General features: G+C 39.9%; 1 long non-coding RNA gene across 1 annotated transcript; it reads right to left on the reverse strand.

Moving 5' to 3' along the window:
• LOC134193539 (uncharacterized) lies at positions 1-1,051 on the reverse strand. Its single transcript, XR_009972088.1, has 4 exons — positions 974-1,051; positions 549-621; positions 397-475; positions 1-304 (listed from the first exon to the last, which is right to left on the reverse strand). It is a non-coding gene; the product is annotated as an uncharacterized LOC134193539 (long non-coding RNA).
• Between the last annotated feature and the right edge of the window lie 9,261 nt (positions 1,052-10,312).

The following is a 10,312-nucleotide window of genomic DNA, read 5'->3' on the forward strand; positions in this document are numbered from 1 at the left end:
TAATAGCAAGCTGCAACAAGAAACATAACAACACAAACAACGAAAAGTATTGCACTAAAAATAGTAAAACATAGATTCTATCCGTTTCTCAACGGTCACAACCAGTCAGAAGGTTTTGTAATGCTAGTAATTGTTATCGTCATGGTTCTCGTTTTTAATTTTATAGTAAAAACTAATAGTCACGACGATAATCGCTGTAAGATAGATTTCTATACCAATAGCAATGCCCACAATGCAGAGAACCCGAGAAGTTCGAGCAGCCTTGTTACCCCTGGCAATATCTCCTCTTTGAAAACTCTCGCGCCTGTAATGGATAAAAACGTACTCAATTCGTGTTCTATAGTCAATTTATAAAATGTATGCATATTACAATATCCGAATAGGCTAGTGCAATACCTCCGAGCGGCCCAGAACAGCAGAAGATAGTGAACCATGCAAGGTACCGGTAGCTCGAAAGAGCAGTGTTTTCGTGAGTCTGTAGACAGAATAGAAGTGATGGATACTTGAATATACTCAAACCTGTTAATTAATTAAAAATCAATACTTACGGTCACGTGACCGGACTCTGATGTGACTCTGCTATAGGGGACTCCCACTGCCAGCGGTCTACCATCTGCCATTCTAAAACAATGAAACAATGCATCGTATATTGCGACAGCGAAGCTTCGCTTTGTGTTCATGCGTAAACAGTAACAACGGCCATTATAGTTAGTAATACATCAAGAAAATGACCTAAACTATTCGCTTCCTATTACTCAACGAGCTTGCGGACAAACAAAAATTATAGCCGGGATGCGTCTAAGAGCATTACTTGCCTATTCCAGCGTATGTTATACGCAACTGAAACGCGTCGATCTATAATGTTGGAATGACTAATGTAACGTAATATATTTATGTGTACGTATCTAGACCCGCGTGTGCTGTTAGTTATTCGGCATCATCGTTTTCGCGCAATGCAAACTGTGGCAATTACCTGAGTTCCTTGAGATGCTAACTGGGACACCGCACAGAGTACACAAGATCACGAGAGAAATGAACAGTACTATCTCGTGTTCATGTGATACTCGACTAGCCCACGCATTGCTGTGTAAATTATGCACATTAAAATAATTAATAAATGTTTTGCTCATAGACATTGTATTATAAGTATTCTAACAGGACTGTAGGGTGAAGAAAGGTCGTCGGGGTTTGGGCAAACCGCCAACTAAGCTGTAAAGGTCATTTTTGGATCCCAGGTCTCTTGCTGTATCTTGGACTCCACTACAGAGGAGACAAATTAACTGCTTTACTCATTGTCTATTCTTGTAGTCTAGCTAAAGCTATGAATTTTTTTCTTGCAGTAAGTTTATCTTGTTTTTGATTTATCAAAGGCGAAGCGCTGATAGGTTAAAAATTAGAAAATTACGCCAAGGTTTTGTGACGTCATTAGTCTATTTTAATGTATTAAGTACCGCCCTCTATTGAACTTAGGCTATATACGCATATTTATGGCAAATTCTAGTTTGAGTCCAAAAATACGGCAAACAAGTATGCGGGTGGAATATTTACCCACCTGCCAAACGGATTCCCACAAGCTAGTCGAGTTTTACGTGATCACGTGATAGTAATCTTGCGGAGTTATTAATTAATTATATAGCAAAGAATTGAACTTTGGAAACAACTGTCGTCGTAACGTGAGTTGGTGAGTATCGACGTACTCAAACTCGTACTAGAGTACACTTTGGGTCTCCACTGCGTAATGTGGTCCATTTTCCAGGAATTTGCCCTGTCTACATGGTGTTGTCTAATCACTTAATTGTTATTGCTAAACTTCTGAGAGGCAAAAATCAGCAGCAGAGAGTTAAAATCTCGACTGTCCTCCAGCACGTGCGCACGTGAGTAGGTTCACGCCTATTGCAACCGGTTTAAAGCAAAGTCACAGCACAGTCCTGTCACTGGACTGTAATTATCAGTCTTGGTATATATTATAATATTCTGTAATCCGCCACGTATGTTTTATCTACAGACTGACTAGTACACTGCGCTGTAATGTTAATATCGCAATTAACACTTCTGTGCTGTTGTAGATTGCGGCAGCCGTGCCAATCGTGTCAGAGACATTAGTTTCGTTTCTTTGCCAGTGATTGTGACGGTCAAAGGCAAGAAATTTCGAAAACTGAAGTAACGGCGAGGGACTTCGATAACTGCTATCAACAGTAAAGACCTGAAACAGATCAGTTTGAAGTACACAACCGTCTGTTCCGATCCCTTCGTAATCGTTAAATCTTCTGCAACGGAAGACCAAATGAATGCAGATTAGGTTCCTAGTCAAAAACTGCGATATTCGGCAAGTCATTCATTGACGACGTCGACAGAACGGTACGAACGAGTACAGCAAAGTGATGCAAAGACACTGCAATTAGAAGAAGACGACGATACCGTTCCTACACTTGATTGCAGTGTACGTGCAAGCGAAATTACAGACGACATTGAAACTGATGCTAATGTAGTGCTTGTGATCAATAGTACAAGTACGCATGCAGAACTAGTAGAGAAGATGTTGGCAGGCTGAAGAAGCCGTTGCTCTGTTTTCAGCAGGAACTGGTAACAATATACGGCATTCCGATTTCAAAGCAGTTTCCTTTCAGAGAAAAATTTTATCCGGTGTGGATGTAGTCTAATTGTCGCTGCACAACACATTGACGTCCTCGGACAACTCCCTGAGGGAAATTTCGTAAAGGTCTCGACCATCAGCGTACTGCAATTTAGCATTGCAGCGACGTCTGCTGTCGGAATCTAACAATCTGTCGCAATACGAAAAAACAGGCCATTATCTTATCGAAATGTCTCGGTTGCCCTCTACGCGTGGGGTTGTCAGTTTAGCTCACGTGAGTGCAACCAGTTTATAGGGGAGTCCCATTGCTGGCGGTCGATCATCTCCCATTCCAAAGCAATGAAAATGAAGAAGCTGTAAAGAGCTAAAACCTCGGCTGCTAAGACATATTTTGGTATATCAAAACGGAACCTCAACATATATATATATATATATATATATATATATATATATATATATATATATATATATATATATATATATATATATATATATATATATATATACTTCACACACAAGAAACGACACGTACGACTTGACTGCCGGTTGTGCAGTGCACTGCTAATAAACATGAATAGCGTGCATGAGCGGCAGCAGATCCACAGTTTGGCCGAAGATAGGCACAAACGACTAAAATATGGCATGACGTCATAAAATGTATGCGCGTAAGTATGTATGTAGATTATATATTCTAGCTCTTCGCCACATCTTTCTTGACGCAGAGATAAGCTTTGAATGATTAACGATATGTCTTCATTCATTTTGAAAAGATATGCATACCTTATCTATTACAAGTCAGTCATTTGCTACTTGTTTGAATGAAACGTTAGTAATCGGTCGAACCGCTGTATGGAATGTCTTCTTTAATGCAAACCACAACGTAGTAAGTAAAGTGCTATATATTTTGTAGAGTGTGTAACACCTACGTAGCTGCTGGTACACTCTACTACAAACGGTAGAGGTGATTATGCTTGGATCATGTGACACACTGTTGTGTGTACAAAACTGCGGTAGCAATGAATTGCAACAGGGAATGTTATAACACCGGTAGCAGTACACCTGCGTACTACTACAACAACAAAAAATAGTAGAAGGAAAGTAATGTGCGGCCCTCAACAGTTAATTAAGTAATCGTACGACTCTGCTACAGTTTTTCCCTCGCAATTATCCGGTTGGGGTAACCAATTATCCGATTAGGGCCCTCAATTATCCGATTCAGTCAATCAATTATCCGCTTGGGGCAACCAATTATCCGACTCAGCCAAACAATTATCCGCTTGGCGCAACCAATTATCCGACTTCGTTCTGCCAACTGTATTTCGCGAATCAGACACTCACGTTGCGTCGCTTGTTGTTCAGTGCTTTGAGTTACAGGCAAAACTCTCTCATACGCAGGCAGATTGTTAGCACCGTGGGAAACGCTATGTCACGATCGATCCGGCTGTATCCGCAACTGAACAGCTCTGCTCTGCCGCCTTTCCTGAAAGACCTTTTCGCAACAACCTCGTTGACTTGAGAGGAGAAACCGCTGTACCACCGACAGTGACACTTGTCGCCTCGCTCGCTAATCCGGTTATGAAACATCGCGTAGCAAGCTGGAGAATACTCTGAGGTCTGTCGCATGAATAGAGATCTCCTAGCATTTATTACACGGTATTAAAGCCAAAACGTCACTATTCCTGAGGATACAAGCTCTACACATGTAAGCGCGAGCTGAAGACCACACACAAGCGACTCGTATTCATGCAACGCCTGGTGCTAGCTTAGACATTTTGATGTCTTATTTTTTGCTGTTAGGTGATGTATGGCGGCTGCTACCATGGACGTAAAATCTTGCGAGAGTACGTGTGACTGAATGTCTACCGCGTGCGGGCATTTGTAGAGGCAGACATCTACCGTAGTATAATTATATTCTTCTGTTCTGCTCACCTAGCTCAATCTGTCAGTGACATCATGACTGTCACTGTGATTGTTCTACTGAAATACTGTTGACATAACATTTACTTTAGCGATTAACATTTTGTTTATGTTTCACTTGGTACCATTAGCTACTAGTTACAGATCCCTCACAAACGAGACACTACACAGACAAGAACATGTACATACATAAAACAACAGACAACAGTAAATAGTATATAATATGGATGTTCTACATATCTTCTAATCTTGCTGCTTATGCAGCTTTGACAGTAAGTACATGATAGAAAGCGTTCAGACTTGAAGCCCTTGTTTCTTCTTTGAGTGCGTCAGGACTCAAATGTAGTAGAAGTTGCCGTCTTGCTGTGACAAGATCGAGGCTGACCCTTCATTGCAACAACAGGACCGTGTTCGCTCAATCTTCTTTATATATGAGCCTTTAGACTCTGAAAGCAGTTCTCGATTGGATTGAGAGTGCATCTGTAAGGAGGAAGACTAACAAGTTTACAGTCCTGCACTAACTCTTGCTTCCACACTGCGATGGCATGGAGCATTGTCAAAGATGATGTACCGATTCCGGCCATGACCAGGTACCATTGGTTAACCAAAGTCACATTCAATGAGTGATCTTACAAACTGGTCAAATTGAGTTTGTCTATCGCCACCTACAATTGTTGTACTATGTATGACTTCTAGACAAGGGCAAATGTAATACTGGGCGTTAGCTGATTTTCAGCTACTCTTTTGGCAGGAAGACCTCTCACAGACCTACCTCGTGTTCTAGCTGTGTACATGCCATATCCACATTCATCAACGTAGCAGAATCTGGCTCCTTGCTCTTGCTCCCTTTGCAACCATTCTGAGTGCTTCTTTCTTGCTTCTTTATTTTCTAGAGAAGTTCTTCTCTCTGTGATCAGTTCCATCTTTTTTAAGGTGAAGACCTGGCCTTTGAACTTCCTAGCGATGGTTGACTTTGATAGCTCTAGAGACTTCTGCTGTAATAGTAGGGTTTGCATTTCTGCTAGAGTCAGGTCTGAGCGATGAACTCAACAGAAATTCTACAGCTTCCTGCTTGAGTTTTGTGCCCCTCGGTCCTTCTCGTCGTTTGATCGTCTATTGGCGTTGGCTGCAAATTCGATACGCGGTATCTTCTCTAACGCCAAAGAGGACTTTCGTTTTTCGGTATGATAGTCCCCGCTGGTGCGCGTTTATAAGCAAAGATCTTAGTTCACTGCTGATGGATTTTCCTCCGCGTTTGATGGTAGCGGTAGCAACGGGGATAACATCAGGACTAAGCATTATAGGACGTAAGAAACACTACTGCTATGCCTAGCAATGACTGAATTATTGATTCATTCGGTAATCCTTTAGGTACGAAAACGCGCTTCTCTAACTACACTGCTCCTAATTGAAATCACTAGTCGGACAATTGGTTGCCCTAAGGGGATAATTGATTGGCTGAGTCGGATAATTGGTTGCCCCAACTGATAATTGCGCGGGAAATACTGTAGTTGTTGTACTGGGCATAAGAGGCAATAACAATCACGGCGATGGTCACTCCAATAATAATGATTAGGCTGATCGCAAAACTCAAAGTGCTGGCGATTCGTGCCGCGTCACGATCTTCAAAAAACTACTCCGCGACCGAATCTGTCATGTGCCTATAATATATATATATATATATATATATATATATATATATATATATATATATTATATATATATATCGTTTTGTAATTTGCATCAACAACTGTCTGTAAGCTATGGTTATACAATGCTAAGATGATGTTATGTAGAATAGCTTTAGATGGGAGAGTTGATCCCAGATGGGATCTGTAAGAAGTATAAATATATACATGTCTAAAAAAATTAATATATATATATATATATATATATATATATATAACATAGATACGGGAATATAAACAGTCGAATAGATATATACGCATTACCAAACCTGAAAATTATCGCCGCCATTCCAGAAAAGTCTGGACCACAGTTTGAAAGACAGGAGTGATTTTCCACATTAGAGACAAATGTGTTAAACAGCCGCACTTACGGTCACGTGATCAGGGCGCGTGATACATAGGTGTGGCGTGGGGCTTCCACAGACAGCGGTTTGTTATGTTGCTTTTTGAAATATGACTACCTAATGGCTACGCATGTAATAGGCGTGCGTGTCGGACTTCTGACAGCGGAAAACCGTATGGCGCGGCGAGAGTATGTCGCCATCATGCGCCGTTTTGCGCTGTTTTCTGCGCATTTAAAGTAGAAGACTTAAGAAAATATCGACAGCATAGCGAAGGCAGCGTTAGAACTCGCGAATCCTTCCTTGCAGCGTACTAGGTGACTCCATGGGACCTAGTGCTGTGCAGCAGACGCATGCGCAGTCGGCGTTCGCATTACGAAAATTGTATGTAGCACGACATTAGCTGATGACTTGAGACATTTTCGACGCCACACGCGGTCGCAACAAGTGTAGAAAATCGCGAAAGGTCGATCTTGTGATTATAAGATGATACGCAACACTTGAGGTTGAGGTGCGTCGACAAATGGGGAATATTGAACACCGACATTTGTGCACACGATTTCGAAAAAATCTTTGAAATATTTCAAAGTAAATAATTCGATAATTAAGATTTATTTCCCAAACAATTTAGCAATGAATATGATTATGCAAGTCCGTCTAATTTTCCTTTCGCTTGCCAACCAATCCTGCGATACATACAAGCACTGAGTCCAACTCAACTGTCGAGCCCCTTTTCCCAACCTATTAAAAAAATTAATTGGCATAAATATGTGTAACGGTAAACCATGGTAAATTTTTTTATAAATATGTATTTTCTGTATTGAGTGTTGTTGTCAGTTTTTTCTAGGACCAAAAGCGACCACTCACCTGCTCTGATCACGAGTCACTATTAGTAAATGAGAAACTCCCAGAGATACAAGTTGATTTATAATTAGTTGAATTATACGTATGTATTGTGCAAACAACTTTTCAATGTTTCTCTTCTGCCATAGTCTTAGAAATGGCGCACCGGTAAGAGTGACGGTTTACCAATGCGCATGTGTCGTGTTAAATCCAGTCGTTGTTAAACAAATTATCCATGTTAATGAGCTATCTTATTTGACATGTGCTGTAAAAATTGCAATTTTTTGGTCAATCTTGCTCAGAAATAAATGTATTTTATCTAGAAAATATTGTAATGTGCATTACACATGAGATCCCTAACAACAAAAACAATAATTCAGGTCAACACAGTAGACATGCACATGTACGTTTAATGTCTATTAACAACTAACAAATCAAGTTGGCAGTTAGTATTTTTAATAAATATAAAATATTCTTGATAATTGTATTTTACGATAACATAATCCCTTTTTGATCTATAATATCAAATTTTATTAAACGTTTAAAACTGGTTGCAATGCTAAATCAGAGACACTGGAGCGCAAACCTGTCACTAACAGTCACTTTTTATATGAAACGATAGACAGAAAAAAAGAGAAAGAATTTTTGGAGTATCAAGAAGCCATATTGAATTAATAAAAAATGCAGAGAAATTCATTACCATCCATAAAAAATGCAGTGTTTTTACTCTTGAATCAGTTTACTAAAAATACACAAAAATGCGCGCTCGTTACAAAAGAAGTAGTAACAGCTGTATTCGAAAGTTATTGACTGTTTGTCTCTCGTGTTTAGTTGAATGATGAGTTCCATGTAATGAGTGTGCTAATCACGATAATTAATGTTGTACCAAAGCATAGGCACGACCGTTACCGTTTACTCTGATACGAAAACCAGCTCTGCGGTAACTTAAGATTCCTCCGTGGTAATATTCAATTTGTACGTAAGCGTAGTAAATTCCATTGTTGGGAAAGTAATATCACCGTTGCTGTACTGCATGCCACCGCAAAGAAAAGGAGAACAGATGGAACCATTGCTCGCATACCATCGAGTTACAGTTCCTTCACAACACAATCATTGCCAACAATTTCTATCATCAATTTTACAATTACATCAATGCACACCGGAGCTCTCAGAGTATGGACCGTCGTTGTTACCGTGCAGCTGCGCAGCGGGTTTCTCGTTAAAAGCATTGAAACCAAGGTTAATGCAATACCAACACACTAAAATTGATATACTTTGAGGAACATGTTTGTTACCAGAATTTCTTGTTTTAAGTCCTCCAACTAAAAATGTTATAAATAAGAAAAATTGTTTCTTTCCATTCAGTTTGCTTACTTGTAACTGCAGAGAACTATTCAATTTATTCAGTTTTTCATCAACCTACAATTACAAATGTAGTAATTTGTAATATATACTCAGTCACACAAACATTGCTTGTTCCAAACACATGCTCGTTTTACTTCTTGTCTAATCGTCTTGACTGATTCAAAATATTTTTCCAAAGTTTCTGAATCAATCTGAAATCACACACTAAATTCGTGCACACAAAGCGTGTGTGTCAGTGTGTGAAATGTTTCCTACTGCTGGTCAAGGTACTCCTTGCCTTCCTTGCTCTCCTTTGTGTCCTGGTTCTCTTCTGATTCCCTAGAGCATTGCAGACAAATAATTCAAGTATTCCGGTCTATAAAATGTGTATAGAGGCTTGCCTTTTCTTCTTTCAATCATGTCTTTCCTGTTTGCCCCCTGTGCCCAGGTGGTCCCTAAAATACGAATAAATAAGTTGAGCCAACACATTGTTGTTTCCAACGGTGTTCCGTCAGCTCCAGCTACTCCTCGTGCACCCAAATTGCCTTTAATTTCCTATTATCATCAACTGTATATATCAGTGAAAATTTATGAAAGAAGACATTTAGAAAGAACTGTTTCACAGACTATATAAATATAATCTTACATGTAGGTATAGAGATGGGAAATCTCATTGCGTGTTTAGGTACTTGCACAGTAGAAAGGCTGGTCTTTATTATTTTCAATGCATCTGTAGGTCAGGAGAAGCCTTGCAACGTGGCGATTGTCACCTTGGAGCTGCTGTGTCTGAAAGATGCCGACTGGTTGTTGTAATGGAACATCTAATATTCTACCATCATCAAGCTCAAAATTCCAAGTCACTGCTGTGGAGTACTGAGAAACGTATGGTCTAGATCGTGTAGTTACGTGCCTATACCAGTTGGCAGACATGGGTTGTAGATAGTTTTTGACCTCAGTCATATTAGTATGGGATTATTCTGTAGTCGTATTTACTACTTTTGATAGAAATTTGAGGTAAATTATTTCGCTGGTGCAGTACGTGTGCTAGGTTTGCGAGTCAGGAGAATCAGCTATTATAACCGTAATAAGACGCTACATTACTCCTATTTAATGTTTCTTTGAGCACAGTCTCAGGTACACCAGTAACCCTATGTGGTTATGCAGTAGCACCAGAATAAGACTCCTGCCAGAGTACCCTACAAGGTGTCTACAAAGCACAATATCCAAAGTTCGAGTAGCAGACGTAATGTGATATATGTAGGCGGGAAGGGTCTGGCTACTTTAGACTATTCGCCGCTTCTGTACACGAGAAATATTAAAGGGCCACTGACATGCACAAAATCGAAAATTATTTTAAAATTTTATGCGATAGTTCTCAAGGCGTACATACCTGGAAAATTAATTTTAGTTTTTTAAAGTTAAGGTTTATACAAGAAAATTGTGCTGCAATGTGCTTCCTGTTTGGTGCATCCGGTTTCGAGCAATAGATTTGGGGCGTGTACATAGACGTCAAGGCGAGAACGGATGTCATGTTAGCGCAAAGTTTATTGCTAACGTACAAGACTCGAGCTTGCTCTACGTCGAGC

This window comes from Corticium candelabrum, chromosome 17, assembly GCF_963422355.1.
Source record: "Corticium candelabrum chromosome 17, ooCorCand1.1, whole genome shotgun sequence".
NCBI classification, from domain to species: domain Eukaryota; kingdom Metazoa; phylum Porifera; class Homoscleromorpha; order Homosclerophorida; family Plakinidae; genus Corticium; species Corticium candelabrum.